The sequence below is a fragment of the Pelobates fuscus genome, chromosome 4, assembly GCF_036172605.1.
Source record: "Pelobates fuscus isolate aPelFus1 chromosome 4, aPelFus1.pri, whole genome shotgun sequence".
Taxonomy (NCBI): domain Eukaryota; kingdom Metazoa; phylum Chordata; class Amphibia; order Anura; family Pelobatidae; genus Pelobates; species Pelobates fuscus.
Window position 1 is genome coordinate 84,004,747 of NC_086320.1, and position 14,371 is coordinate 84,019,117.

At 48.7% G+C, this 14,371-nt stretch overlaps 1 pseudogene; it reads right to left on the bottom strand.

The window, feature by feature from the left end:
• Positions 1-232: 232 nt before the first annotated feature.
• LOC134609335 (polyribonucleotide 5'-hydroxyl-kinase Clp1-like) lies at positions 233-1,031 on the bottom strand (annotated as a pseudogene).
• Positions 1,032-14,371: the final 13,340 nt, after the last annotated feature.

A 14,371-nucleotide genomic window follows, 5' to 3' on the forward strand; every position in this document is an offset into this window, starting at 1 on the left:
AGGCTCGATCTCTTGTTTTTTTTTAATTTTCTTTTATTCTACAAATAGTGTTTCTTAATTATTATTCTGTTGGGTGTCTATTGTTTCTAAATATTGCACTGTACAAGTCAGCTTTTTTAAAGTAACAGTAAATTGTCTACCCCAGCGATATAAAACATTGTTCAAGTTAAAATTTTACTAAAACTTTATTGAAATGGCAAGTTTCACACTGTGTTGTCATATGCAATGTATTTCATAAAAATGCTGCTGGACATTGTAGTTCACCCTTCAATTCCCTAAACAAGCACTTTATTTCTGATCCTTGTAGATAACAAACACATTTGGGTAGAAGCATGGGTGTAGGAGACAGCAATTTAATGGTCTGCTTTTTAGTGTCCACTCCTGTGATGAGGATGAATCCTTCCACACTGTTCCTCGTGAAGCTTTCTTCTCCTCCATTATCATCCACAAGTACCACACTCAAAAGATGATGTTATGCGTTCTTGCTGGGTGTTACTGGCACATACTTCAGCTGATTGGCCACTTGTGAGGTACCCATAGGGATGCAAGCTTCTGGCACAAATGGAGCCCCAGCTTTGTGGATTTTTACATCTGAGAACTTTACTTCAAATCCATGGGGGCAGAATGAGCCAGAAGGACCATAGAATACTCACGGACCAGTTGATCTTGGGACTCCTTATGAAATTCTTTAGATCGATCAATGGCACCACCAGATCTGAGTAGACGTATAATTTGTACAGAGTGAAGAAGGTCTGGAAGGAGATTATGATACAAACGCTCCTTGTCTAGTACCAGTATGACATCCACGTCAAATGCTGTGGCCATATGGATCAGTGCTTCAGTGCAGGGTCTCTCTCATTAGACCCAGTGTTGATAATACATCCACTAGACGATGTAAGACGGTTAGAATCACATTGCCGGTTAAACTCTTCAGCGAGGCGAGATGTGACCTGGAGACAGAAAAATAAAAGACATTTGTTGCAGCTAAAGACTTCAAGCAAATGAAACAAAATCAAGGCAAGGTGTGTCATTTCAATAAGACAGAATGTCACACTAAAGATCATACAAATTCATCATAACATTGCACTAGTCGATTTACTAAAAAAGGTTATCTATTAGACTTAGTCAAAACTTGGACAAAAATCGACTCATCCATTCTTCCGAATTTCGAATCTCCAAACACCACAATGGAAAAATGGACTAATGAATAAATTGCATGATGAACAAAAATCTTCCATGAGTGATTTGTTCATTAGTTAATTATTGTAAGTTAATTTAATTGATACCCTTATGTGAGATTACCATATTTAACCCCTTTAGGAGTAATATTAACCCCTTAAGGACACATGACATGTGTGACAGGTCATGATTCCCTTTTATTCCAGAAGCTTGGTCCTTAAGGGGTTAAACTAAAGATAGTGTGAACAGAAAATAATATTCCGTTCACATGTGTAGCAGCAACACCAAATTATCTCAGAAATGCCCAAAAATATTAGATTGTACTTGTGAGTCATTCCATTGTTAACTTAACAGGATTCTTGCCACGGTGCTGAACTTTTCCCAATTATGGATAATGTGTCACAATAGGTGCATGTAGGTCTGCACACATAGATACAGTAATCCCAAATAATCCACAGAAAAATTATATATATGAAAAGAGTGCACATTTATTGATAAAAAAAGGAACGCATATCAAAAAGTCATGGTATCATGCTGTCACTGCAGTCCTCATAAATGCTAAAGGTAGTACAGGCATATCACACCAAAACATTGTAGTACACTGAGATGACACAAATTTCCCAGCAAGAGAAAAACAAACAAACAAACAAACAAGCAAAAAATTGTATGGAAAATATCAATTTGCCGTACTACCTGCAACTGACAAACAGGGGAGAGACCTTGAGAAAGCGCCAAGGAAGGTGCGAAACGCGTCCAGGGCCTTCACACGCCTTTTTGTGGTAGTCTTCTGGGTGGTCGCTACCCTGTCTGGTAGTTGTGGTAGTACGGCAAATTGATATTTTCCAAAAAAAAAATTTCTCTCTCTTGCTGGAAAATGTGTACCATCTCAGTGTACTACAATGTTTTGGTGTGATATGCCTGTACTACCTTTAGCATCTATGATGGCTGCAGTGACAGCATGATACCATGACTTTTTGATATGCATACTTTTTTTATCAGTAAATGTGCACTCTTTTCATATACATACTTTTTTCTGTGGATTATTTAAGATTATCTATACTGTATGTGCAGACCTACATGCACCTATTGTGACACGTTACCCTTTCGTAGTAAGGCTCTTTTGAGACGTGATGCGTTTAAAACAATCCACTTCCCCAAGGGATTAAAGTGGTAGCCCGATCTACTTGTCCTGAAACAAAATAATTTAAGTTTAAAAGATTGGGGCTGTTGCCAAGGGCCCTGGGCTTTGGTATGGCTATTGCCTAAACTCAGAATTTTCACAAAATAAATCTGAAAGGAAAATGTGGGAAAAAATAGCTCATGTGGAAAAATTCTTTAACTCTGCTATAGTCACAACATGGCTATTTTTGCCTCAGTTTTCCCATTTGGATTAATTTTGCTAAAATTCAGTCTTGCAAATTATTCTGAGTGTCTTACCAACTGCCCTCAAAAAAGTGTGCGTTGTGTGCTTGCTGTGTGTCATGTAGCCCATGGAGCAGCATAGCTACGGGGAGTGGGCCTTGACATTGCTTGGAGACAGGCACCTAGTTACAATTAGCTGGGGATTGGTCAAAGAAAATGGAAGTGGGGTGGAGTTATAAGGGGAGTATAAAAAGGGTCAATTTTAAGTCTTGGGGACATTTTAATCTAAGCTGCACTTGTTGTTGTGGAATGATTTTGTGTGGCATTTTCTTTGTCTCCTCTGCAGGTTTCTGGCAAGATGGAAGATTGGCTGGCAGGAGTCCGAGCAGCAGTGCAGGAGAGGGGCGTCGAGTGTCTGAGAGACCGCCTTGGTGATGCCTTGCCGTCCAGCTCTGGGAGCTCCCTGGGACAGAGGCCGACCAGGAGGACAAGGCCACCTCAGAGGTTGAGCCCCAGTGCGGTTCTGGGTTCCCGGCATCCACACAGCCCTTCTGGAGGTCCCGACGGCTGCGGTGAGGCTGCTGGGGAGAAGGCCGCAAGTGGAGGAGGTCGCGGGAGGCGTCGCAGTGCTGCCGCACGAACAGGGCGTCAAGCGAGGTTGGAGTTGCTGGCTCTGGTTCGGGAACCGAATTCAAAACTGCCGAACGTTCTGGAAACGAACGTGGAGGTAGGGGAAGTGGCGAAGGGACTGAAACTGCCGAACGTTCGTGAGCCAAACGCAGAGGTACAAGAACTGGCGAACGTTCAAGGGGTGAACCCAGAGGTGCAAACACTGCTGACCATTCGTATGCTGAACGGGGAGGTAAGAAAACTGCAGAACGTTCAGTAGTTGAACATGGAGGTAGCCATACCGCTGACCGTTCGGTTGCCGAACGGGGAAGCAGGAAAACTGCCAAACTTTCGGTTTTTGCTTCCTCTGTTACAGGTATTGCAGAAGAAGTGGCTGCTGGAGGCAGGAGTTTGGGCAAACGGCCTTTACAGAAGAGGATCAGCAGGAAAGGAAGGATCGGCACGGCAGGCTTGGTAGCGGGACCTGGGAGCGCTGGAAGTGCTGTTGGTGGTGTCGGAGCTGGGACAGCCGTAGTTCCTTGCACAGGTGAGTTGACCTCTGACACCATTGCCCCTCCAGCTGCTATGCCAAGGGTTGCCCCGGTGGTGGGTCCCGGTACGGGTCTGTTTAGTGACGGTAGGGTGGCAGTTGGTAGGCGAGGGGCTGGAAGGGCAGCGACTGGACCTAAGGGTTACGGTGACTCACGAGGCTCTAGAGTCTCCCCAGACAGCTTGCGGGAGAGTATTGCTTCACCTGGGTCTCCCATACGACCGGGCCAGGGACGACAGGGGGCATGTCAGGCCGCTCTAGAGGGATCGGAGGTAGTTGACAGCGAGGGACAGCTCCGAGGGACTGCAGCTCACAGGGGGGTAGCACGCCTGGCGCAGGAGAGGGACGTCAGGCCCGTAAGGGGCGCTGGCAGGCAACGGTCGCGTAGCAGCCATCGTAGGGAGACGGACAGAGACGACAGGGTGCCCCGCGGGGCAGGTTATCCCCAAGGGCGCAGTAGCGTCTCCCCTGTCAGGACATGTGGCTGGAGGCGGCAGGAGGACAGTTCCATGGGTGGGAGTTCCCCAGAGGGAGGATACGGTTCCCACGAGGAGAGGGGACGGGGCAGGTTTATCACGGCCAGCCTGCCCAGGATGTCTTCTCCTTGCAGGTCACACAGACGGTCGCCCTCGGGGAGGGTGAGATCACGCGCCGGGAGGACAGGAGGACGGTCGCCCGCAGAGGAGGTGGACCGTGTCACTGGACAGGCATCTTCACGGTCGCCCGTGGATCGGGTGAGATCTGGCACTACAGGAGTATGGCTCGAAGCAGTGGAGTCTTGGGTCCGGACGGCATTTAATTGATTCATGGGGTGCGGGAAAAGGGAGAGTCGGGAATTGCAGTCAAGTGTGGGCTCCGCAGCGGGAGGTTTCAGGGTCTAGTACGGTGGGGGTTGTGGTGTCCGGGGGCAGCGGGGACGGGGAGTTGGGCACGACCTCCACGGCAGCAGCACCTGAGCCGGCGGGTAAGAGGGCCAGTTTACTTGGGGGAATCCCGGAGGCCGCGCGGCAGAACGTACACGTTTCTTTCGCGGGCCCTTTAGGCTGCCACTTAAAACTGGAGGTGAAGGAGCGTATTTGGAAAGGGGAGTTCGTGGAACTCTTTTCCCTTCTCCCCCTAGAGGACTATCTTGACCTCAAGGAGGAGGATAAGAAGGACACTAAGGAGGAAAAGAAGCAGCGGTACAGGAAGATCCCTAAGACGTTTGGGAATTGGTTGAGGGCATTCTGCATATTGGCCAGCGTGATGGGCGAGAAGGCGGCGGAGCGCTTTTCGCAGCTCTTTTGCTATTTGGATGGCGTTTGGGAAGCGTATTGCACGTATGGGGGTCTCGCGTGGTGGCGATATGACGAGCAGTTTCGTCAGCGCATGGCGGCTAATCGGGGGATGCGGTGGGACCAAATAGATTTTCCGCTATGGATGAAGTTTATGATGGCGCAGAAGGCATCTCCCTTTCAGCCAGGGGCTATTGTTGGCTCTATAACAAATGGCAGTGCAAATGGGGGGCTTCAATGTCGCTTCAAGCATGAGTTATCTGGTTGTGGAGGTACTCACGGATTGCACAGGTGCTTCAAAAAAGGTAAGGCAGCTGCCTCTGGGGGGTTGCCCGGGGGTTCGACCTCATCCACTGCAACTGGGGGCAACCCCGGTGAAGGTCGGCGCGATGCTACCATGGCTAAGCCGCTACGTTAACAGGGAGGATGCGGTTCTGCTCGAGGAAGGGATTTTTACAAGGGTTTTTTATCCCGTTTCAGGAGCGGGGAACGGTACATCGGCTGCGCAACCTGAAATCAGTGGGGGAGTTTCTGGGGCTGGTTAGGGAGAAGTTGTTTAAGGAAGTTCAGTTGGGTAGGATGGCAGGGCCATTCAAGGAGCCCCCTCTACCTAACCTGAGGGTTTCCCCACTGGGGGTGGTTCCCAAGAAGGAGTTGGGTAAGTTCTGCCTAATACATCACCTTTCTTACCCCAAAGGGTCGTCGGTTAACGACGACATTGACAAGGCACTGTGCTCAGTGTCGTACACCTCATTCGGCCAAGCGGTGAATTTGGTGCAGCGGGCGGTCCTGGGGCATTATTGGCCAAGGCGGACGTGGAGGCGGCATTTTGCCTGCTTCCAATTCACCCCAAGTGTCATCACTTATTGGGGTGTCACTTTGACGGCGAGTATTTTCTGGACTTATCTTTGCCCATGGGGTGCTCTATATCGTGTGCGTTCTTTGAAAAGTTTAGCACGTTCCTCGAATGGGTGGTGAAGATGGAGGCGGGCACTAGGCTTGTGGTTCATTATCTGGATGATTTCCTATGCGTCGGGCCTCCTGATTCGGAGGAATGCCACATAGGACTGAGAACACTGGAGTGGGTGGCGCATGTCTTTGGAGTTCCCTTTGCCGGGGACAAAATGGTGGGACCTACGACATGCTTGAGTTTTTTGGGCTTGGAGATAGACTCGGTTAAAGGGGAGTGTAGGCTGTCGCAGGATAAGTTGCTGGCACTCCGGAAGGCAGTGACTGAGGTGCGGGGAGCTAAAAAAGTCACGCTCCGGATGCTTCAGTCATTGCTGGGTCGGCTAAACTTCGCCTGTCGGGTGATTCTGGTCAGTAGGGTCTTTAATAGGTTCTTGGCTAGGGTAACGGGGGGGTGTTCCCGCACCATCTTATTCGGGTCTCGGCGGCTATGAAGGCCGATTTGGACGTCTGGGCGGCCTTTTTACGGGATTTTAATGGGAAGGTGTTTTTTCGGGAGCCAGCGGCGTCTTCTTGGACGTGGAGCTGTTTACGGATGCGTCGGGGAGTATCGGTTTCGGGGCTTACTTCGCGGGCCACTGGAGCGCGGGAACGTGGCTGGTGGCATGGAAGGCCAGCCTGCTAATCCGCAACTTGCCATTCTTGGAGTTGTTCCCATTGCTTGTAGCACTGTCATTATGGGGTCCTCAGTTGCGGGATTGGAAGGTTGTATTCTTTTCGGACTGTCAGGGTACCTGTGGTCTCTACCTCCGAAAGAGGTAGAGACTTAGCTGTTCCTCCATCCAGACGGTCCGATGGCTCCCTTCCCCGCGGTCTATCCGGTCATGCTAGGCCGGCCGCGAGGGAGTGACTGCCTTTTACAGCATCTAGGCAGGAAGTAGTCATCAGGACACTCCCCCGGAACGACCTGTCAGTCAATTGCTGCAGGACCAATCAGGACGCCTCGGAGGCGTGGTTACTGCTCTGAACAGGGTATTTAACAGAGCTTCTTTCATTAGCTCATTGCCCTGTCGTGGTTCTAGCTTGTTCTAGTCACTCAGTGCTTGTGTATTCTATTATCCCTTTTGGTTTTGACCCGGCTTGTTTACCTTACTCTGCTTATCTCTGTTACCCTTGATTCGGCTTGTCTCTCGCTTACCTGTCTTCTGTTACCCTCGACCTCGGCTTGTCTTTGACCATTCTATACTGTACTACTTACGTTAGTCCGGCCATTCTAAGGTCCGGTATACGTATCTGGCTACTGTTTGTACTCTGCGTGTTGGATCCCTGTCCCGATCCTGACATTACGACAGGGCCAATGGATCCTGCAAGTACAAACAGTAAGCTGGCTGCTCCTGATCCTAGGTTTGAAGCCATGGATCACAGAATGGATCAGATGGCGCTTGCGCTACAGGCTCTATTAGCTTGTGCTAATAACCCACCAGAGGAGATACGTAATACCCCTGTTTCTCCTGTCGGTTCAGGTCTAGAGGTAGCCACAGTGGGTGCTTCTTCTCACATTACCCCCCCAGTACGCTATGGTGGGGCTCCTGAGAAGTGTCGTGGTTTTTTAAACCAAATTAGTATCCACTTTGAATTGCATTTATTTATTGATTTATTATCACCCTACTCATTGAGAAAGCTCTGAGATGGGCCAACCCACTATGGGAGAACGATAACCCATTAGTTTATAACTATAACGCATTTGTAGCTGCTTTTAGAAGAACATTTGACCCTCCAGGTAGAAAGGTTAATGCAGCCAGATTACTGTTGCGCCTGAGACAGGAGAACCGAACACTGGTGGATTATGCACTAGAGTTCAGGTCTCTGGCGGCAGAAATCAAGTGGAATGAGCAGGCGTATATGGATGTATTTTTGAATGGCCTATCTGATGTAATCCTTGATGAGGTTGCTACCAGAGAACTCCCTGAGAATTTAGAGGATTTAATTTCGTTCATCTCTCGTATAGATGAACGTCTAAGAGAGAGACAGAACACTCGAGAGAGGAACCAGAGACCTTCTTTTAGGTTAGCTCCCGCTTTTCCAAGTCCTGACTCCACGATATCTTTACTTACTGAACCTATGCAGATAGGGTATACCCGCCTCTCTGAGGAGGAAAGACAGCACAGGAGAAGAGAGGGTTTGTGTATGTATTGTGGAGCCAAGGGTAATTTACTCTCGAACTGTTCTAACCGCCCGGGAAACGCTCGCACCTAAGTCTCTCTAGAGGACAGGCCTTGGGTGTTTCTATTTTGTCCTCTACTCCTAATTATAAAGATCACAGGCTTCTGCTACCAGTTTCCTTAACTTGGGGGAAGGAAGTAGTAAGGGCTATGGCATTGATAGATTCCGGTGCTGCTGAGAATTTTATCGACCAAGCCTTTGCTAGTAAGAACAATTTCCCATCCCAGCTAACGGAGACACCTTTGGCCGTTGAGGCCATAGATGGTAGACCACTACTAGACCCTGTTATCTTTCGTGAGACCATACCCATTGATTTAAATGTTGGTATCCTACACGTGGAGAAATTATCTCTTATGCTCATTTCGTCTCCTTCCGTTCCCATAGTTCTGGGGTACCCATGGTTGAAAAAACATAACCCTATCATCGATTGGGAGTTAGGAGAGATACTCTCGTGGGGCCAGGGCTGCCAGGATCGGTGTTTGTGCAAGGTTTCTCCATTAGCTAATATTAACATACCGGAGAATCCTACTCAGTCCACAGAAAGACAAATACCAGACCTTTACCTAGACTTAAGGGCAGTGTTTGACAAGAAGAATGCCGATTCTTTGCCTCCACACAGGTCATTTGACTGTAAGATTAAGCTTCTACCCGGCACTATGCCTCCGAGGGGCCATGTATATCCTTTGTCTGTTCAGGAAAACTCGGTTCTAGAGGAGTATATTCGGGAGAATTTAGAAAAGGGATTCATCAGGAGGTCTTCCTCTCCGGCCGGGGCTGGGTTCTTTTTCATTAAGAAGAAGGATGGCACGCTGAGACCTTGTATCGATTACCGAGGCTTGAATAAAATAACTGTCAGAAATGCCTATCCTATCCCACTGATTACCGAGTTATTTGATCGTCTTAAGGGATCCAAAATCTTCACCAAGTTAGATCTCAGAGGGGCTTACAATTTGGTGAGAATCCAGCAAGGTCACGAGTGGATGACGGCATTCAATACCCGGTATGGCCATTACGAATACACTGTTATGCCATTTGGACTATGCAATGCTCCTGCAGTATTTCAAGATTTGATTAATGAGGTACTTAGGGAGTTTCAGCATGATTGTGTTATTGTTTACCTGGACGACATACTAATACACTCTAAGGAGATTGAGACTCACCATAGACAGGTCAGAAAGGTATTACACAAGCTGCTGCAACATGGTCTATATTGCAAATTGGAGAAGTGCAGTTTTGATCAGTCTCAGGTAGACTTTCTTGAATACGTGATTTGTGGGGAAGGTTTTAAAATGGATCCTGTAAAACTCCAATCTATTTTAGACTGGCCCTTGCCCAAAGGACTCAAGGCTATCCAAAGGTTTATTGGTTTTTCCAACTACTATAGGCGCTTCATTAAAGGATACTCCTCTATCATTGCGCCTATTACCAATATGACCAAACAAGGGGCTGATACTAAGTTCTGGTCTAAGGAAGCTCTTGGTGCTTTCAAGACTCTCAAGGAACTTTTTGCCTCGGCTCCCATTCTAGTCCATCCTGATACGACTCTGCCTTTCTTGCTTGAGGTCGATGCCTCTGAGACAGCAGTTGGGGCTGTTCTGTCTCAAAGGTTAGGGGTGGATAAACCGTTACACCCTTGTGGTTTCTTCTCTAAGAAATTTTCTGGGCCTGAGAGCAGATATGACATCGGGGAAAGGGAACTGTTAGCAGTCAGTAAAGCCTTAAAGGAGTGGAGACATTTGTTGGAGGGGACCCTACACCCTATTACGATTTTGACGGACCACAAAAACTTGTCCTATATTGGGGAGGCTAAGCGCTTATCCTCTAGACAAGCTTGTTGGTCCTTATTCCTGACTCACTTCAATTATGTACTGACTTACAGACCTGGTTCTAAAAACTCTAAAGCCGATGCATTATCTCGCCAATGTGAACCTCCTACTGTACCTGAACCAGTTCTTTCTTCTATAGTTCCGAAATGCAATATCATTGCTAATACGAATCTCAGGATTCATTCTCCATTACTGGCCGAGATCATTAAGTTGCAACATCTAGCACCTAAACAGACTCCTGCGGGTCGTCATTTCGTTCCTCCTGCTCTTCAACTGGAACTTTTACAGTGTTTACATAATAGCAAGATGGCGGGACATCCTGGTATTCGCAAAACTTACGCGTTGATCTCTAAGGACTTCTGGTGGCCTGCTTTACGGAGGGATATTGAGGAGTTCATCGCTGCATGTGAAGTTTGTACTTAAACCAAACAACCCCATACGCTTCCATGTGGATTCCTGCACCCCTTGGAGGTTCCAGAAAAACCATGGTCCTGTTTGGCCATGGACTTTATTGTCGATCTACCTATCTCTAAAAGACAGACTGTTATCCTCACCGTGGTTGACAGGTTTACTAAGATGGCACACTTCATTCCCCTGCCTAAACTCCCGTCTTCTCCCGAATTGGCAGAGATATTCGCTAAGGAGATTTTTCGCCTACATGGGATACCCTCTCAAATTGTATCGGACAGAGGCTCCCAATTTGTTTCCCGCTTTTGGAGGTCCTTCTGCTCTCAACTTGGTATTAAATTAAACTTTTCTTCTGCCTATCATCCTCAGTCTAACGGAGCTGCTGAACGTACCAACCAGAAAATTGAACAATATTTACGATGCTTTGTTTCTGAACACCAGGATGATTGGGTCGGTTTGATTCCTTGGGCGGAGTTTGCACACAACAATCTCGTTTGCGATTCTACTCATTCAAGCCCCTTCTTCATGAATTATGGTTTTCATCCGTCTATTCTTCCTTCGGATTCTCCTTCCCAGGGGGTGCCGTCGGTTGATGTTCATGTTGCCAATTTGAGGAAGTTGTGGGATCAAACTCGACAAATCCTTGTGCACAACTCTATGTTGGTCAAGAAACACGCTGATAAACGTAGAAGGGCGGCTCCGGTCTTTGTTCCAGGTGATAGGGTATGGTTGAGCACGAGGAACATCCGTTTAAAAGTGCCCTCCATGAAGTTCGCTCCTCGTTATATTGGACCCTACAGGGTGCTGACCCGTATCAATCCAGTTGCGTATCGTTTAGCTCTTCCTAATACCTTACGCATCCCGAACTCGTTTCACGTTTCATTGCTGAAACCACTCATATGTAACAGATTTTCCTCCACAATAGCCCCTCCTCGCTCCGTTCAGGTGGAGGGTCAGGAGGAGTATGAGGTTAACTCTATTATTGATTCTCGAATCTCCCGGGGGAGAGTACAATATCTGGTTGATTGGAAGGGATATGGTCCTGAGGAGAGGAGTTGGGTACCTCAGGAGGATGTTCATGCTCCCCGTCTCCGCAGGGCGTATCACTCTCGCTTCCCATCTCGTCCCGGTTCATTCCGCCCGGTGGGCGTATCTGAGAGGGGGGGTACTGTCAGGGTACCTGTGGTCTCTACCTCCGAAAGAGGTAGAGACTTAGCTGTTCCTCCATCCAGACGGTCTGATGGCTCCCTTCCCCGCGGTCTATCCGGTCATGCTAGGCCGGCCGCGAGGGAGTGACTGCCTTTTACAGCATCTAGGCAGGAAGTAGTCATCAGGACACTCCCCCGGAACGACCTGTCCGTCAATTGCTGCAGGACCAATCAGGACGCCTCGGAGGCGTGGTTACTGCTCTGAACAGGGTATTTAACAGAGCTTCTTTCATTAGCTCATTGCCCTGTCGTGGTTCTAGCTTGTTCTAGTCACTCAGTGCTTGTGTATTCTATTATCCCTTTTGGTTTTGACCCGGCTTGTTTACCTTACTCTGCTTATCTCTGTTACCCTTGATTCGGCTTGTCTCTCGCTTACCTGTCTTCTGTTACCCTCGACCTCGGCTTGTCTTTGACCATTCTATACTGTACTACTTACGTTAGTCCGGCCATTCTAAGGTCCGGTATACGTATCTGGCTACTGTTTGTACTCTGCGTGTTGGATCCCTGTCCCGATCCTGACACGGACAATATGGCGGTGGTAGAGGCAGTAAATGGTCTTTCAGCATCCTCTATCCCGGTAGTGTGGCTTCTTCGCCGTTTTGTCTTGTTCTGTATGCAGTTTAATATTGGCGTGGCGTGCCCGGATTGTATGAATGCTATAGCTGACACGTTGTCTAGTTCGCAGTGGGAGAGGTTTCGGCAGGTGGCGCCTGGTGTGCAAGCGGAGGGGATGTCATGCCCAAGCGAGATGTGGCGGCTCGGGACCTCATTCTTGGCGGACTGATCAGGGACTCTCTGGCACCCGCTACCTGGACGGCGTACAGTAAGGTGTGGGGGGAGTGGGACGAGCTGGTGCTGCATATGGGGGGTCAGCTTTCGAGGGAGGCTTGGCTGGTCTCGTTATTGTGGTTCCTTTGTAGGTTGTTCGCCTCAGGGGCCTCAGCAGTGGTAGTCGGGCGTAAGTTAGCAGCTTTAGCCTTTCTGTTCAAGTTTTCCGGTTGGGAGGATGTCACAAAACATTTCCTCTTGACAAAGGCCCTAAGGGGTCGAAACGTTGTGTGGTTCTTGGGTCCAATAAAAATTGCCTATTGGTTGGAACAATTTGGAGTGCCTGGATTTCTACTTTCTACAATTATACTTTATACATGGTCTCTTTAGTACTGGGACTGATCCAGCAGCACCCTGACATTCCGCAGCGAAGGGATGAGTGTAGTTCCACCACCTACCGATCAACTAAACATTTCCTCGTCAGGCAAGCTTTAAAAGGTTTTAGGAGGGGCAAGGTGTCGGTTGATTCCAGGAGACCGGTGCCATTCAAATTGCTTTGGCAGGTGGTCAGTGTGCTGCCCGAAGTGTGCTTTTCAGGGTATGAAGTCGCATTGTTCGCAATGGTTTTTAGTTTTGCCTTTTTCGGGGCGTTTCGAGTCAGCGAGCTGGTCAGCAGCAATCGTCTTGGGGCCGGGGGGCTTCACGCGGTAGATGTGGAAGTATGGAATAATAGGGTGGTGATCAATTTGAGGCTTTCCAAAACAGACGTGTTGGGGAAAGGGAGTTTGGTTACATTGTGGGAGCTCCCGGGCTGGGAAGTGGGCTCGGTCAGTTGCGCAGCAGCCTTCCGCGAGGCTCGGGCCAACACCGGGGGCTCCTTTTTTAGGCAGGCGGACGGCTCTTCCCTATCGAACTTTCAGTTTCTCAGGGTCTTTCGGATGGCGTTGTCAAGGCTGGGGGTGGACCTGGGAAAATTTGGGACTCGTTCCTTTAGGATTGGCGCGGTGACGGACGCTGCGAGACTGGGCCTGGGGGATGAGTTGGTGAAGAGGATTGGCAGGTGGGAGTCGGTGAGGTTTAGATCCTATGTCAGGCCGGATAAGTTGGTGTAAGCCCTAGGGGTGGTTGGTGGTGGGCAGTGGTATTATGTTGTTTTGTTTGGTGTTTGTCTATGTTCTCATTTTTACAGGTTGGACGGCATGGCTGGTCGGCCACTCGTATATATATTGGGCGCATCGGAGAACTGCAGTTCGCCGTCATGGTCCGTGGTTCAGCTTCGGTGGTTTGGTTACCGGGGTTGGGGTTGGAATTCAATTTGTTTGGAAATGTTTAACAAAATTCGTTTGGGGCAGGTTCCGGACATGGTTGTGCTTCACACAGGGGACAAGATTGTAGGGCTGGTACCACAGAAGGAGTTGATTGCGAGTATGAAGAGGGATGTGGAGAAGCTGAGAGAGTGAGTGCTGGGGGTTATGGTCATATGGTCAGAAATGGTTCTGAGGTTGCACTGGCGGCATGCGCAGAAGTCCTCTGCAGTGGCCAAGATGCAGTCAACAAGGTGATGGCAGCGTATGTGAAGCGGTTGGGAGGAGTTGAGATTCGGCATAGGGAGTTGGAAGACTAGCTTCCAGTATTACAGGCATGATGGGGTCCATCTCTCCGACGTATGCTTGGATTTTCTGTTGGGTTTTCAGGAAGGCGTACAGAGGGCAATCTTTTTCCTGGGTGGGGGAGGCACTCAGGAGATTGAGGAGTCAAGCTATGAGCTGTGGTGGGGTATGGAGAGTAAAGTTGGGGGGAGAAAAGAGTGAGATGGGGTAAAATTGGAGTTCAGGGCTAATAGGTAGGCCTTCGGACTGGTTTGGTAGGTGCGAGCTCGTCGGTAGCTCCGAACCTGGGTGTGTAGGGGTGTCTCGGTATGCCCCTACACTTGTGGTGCCCTTTGCTGACAATGGGTGGTGCCCTTTGGTGGCAATGGTGATATGTTCAATGTTAAGTACATGGTGTTAAAATATTTTGGGTATTATGTTTATGTAGGAGTGGGTCATTGTCAGC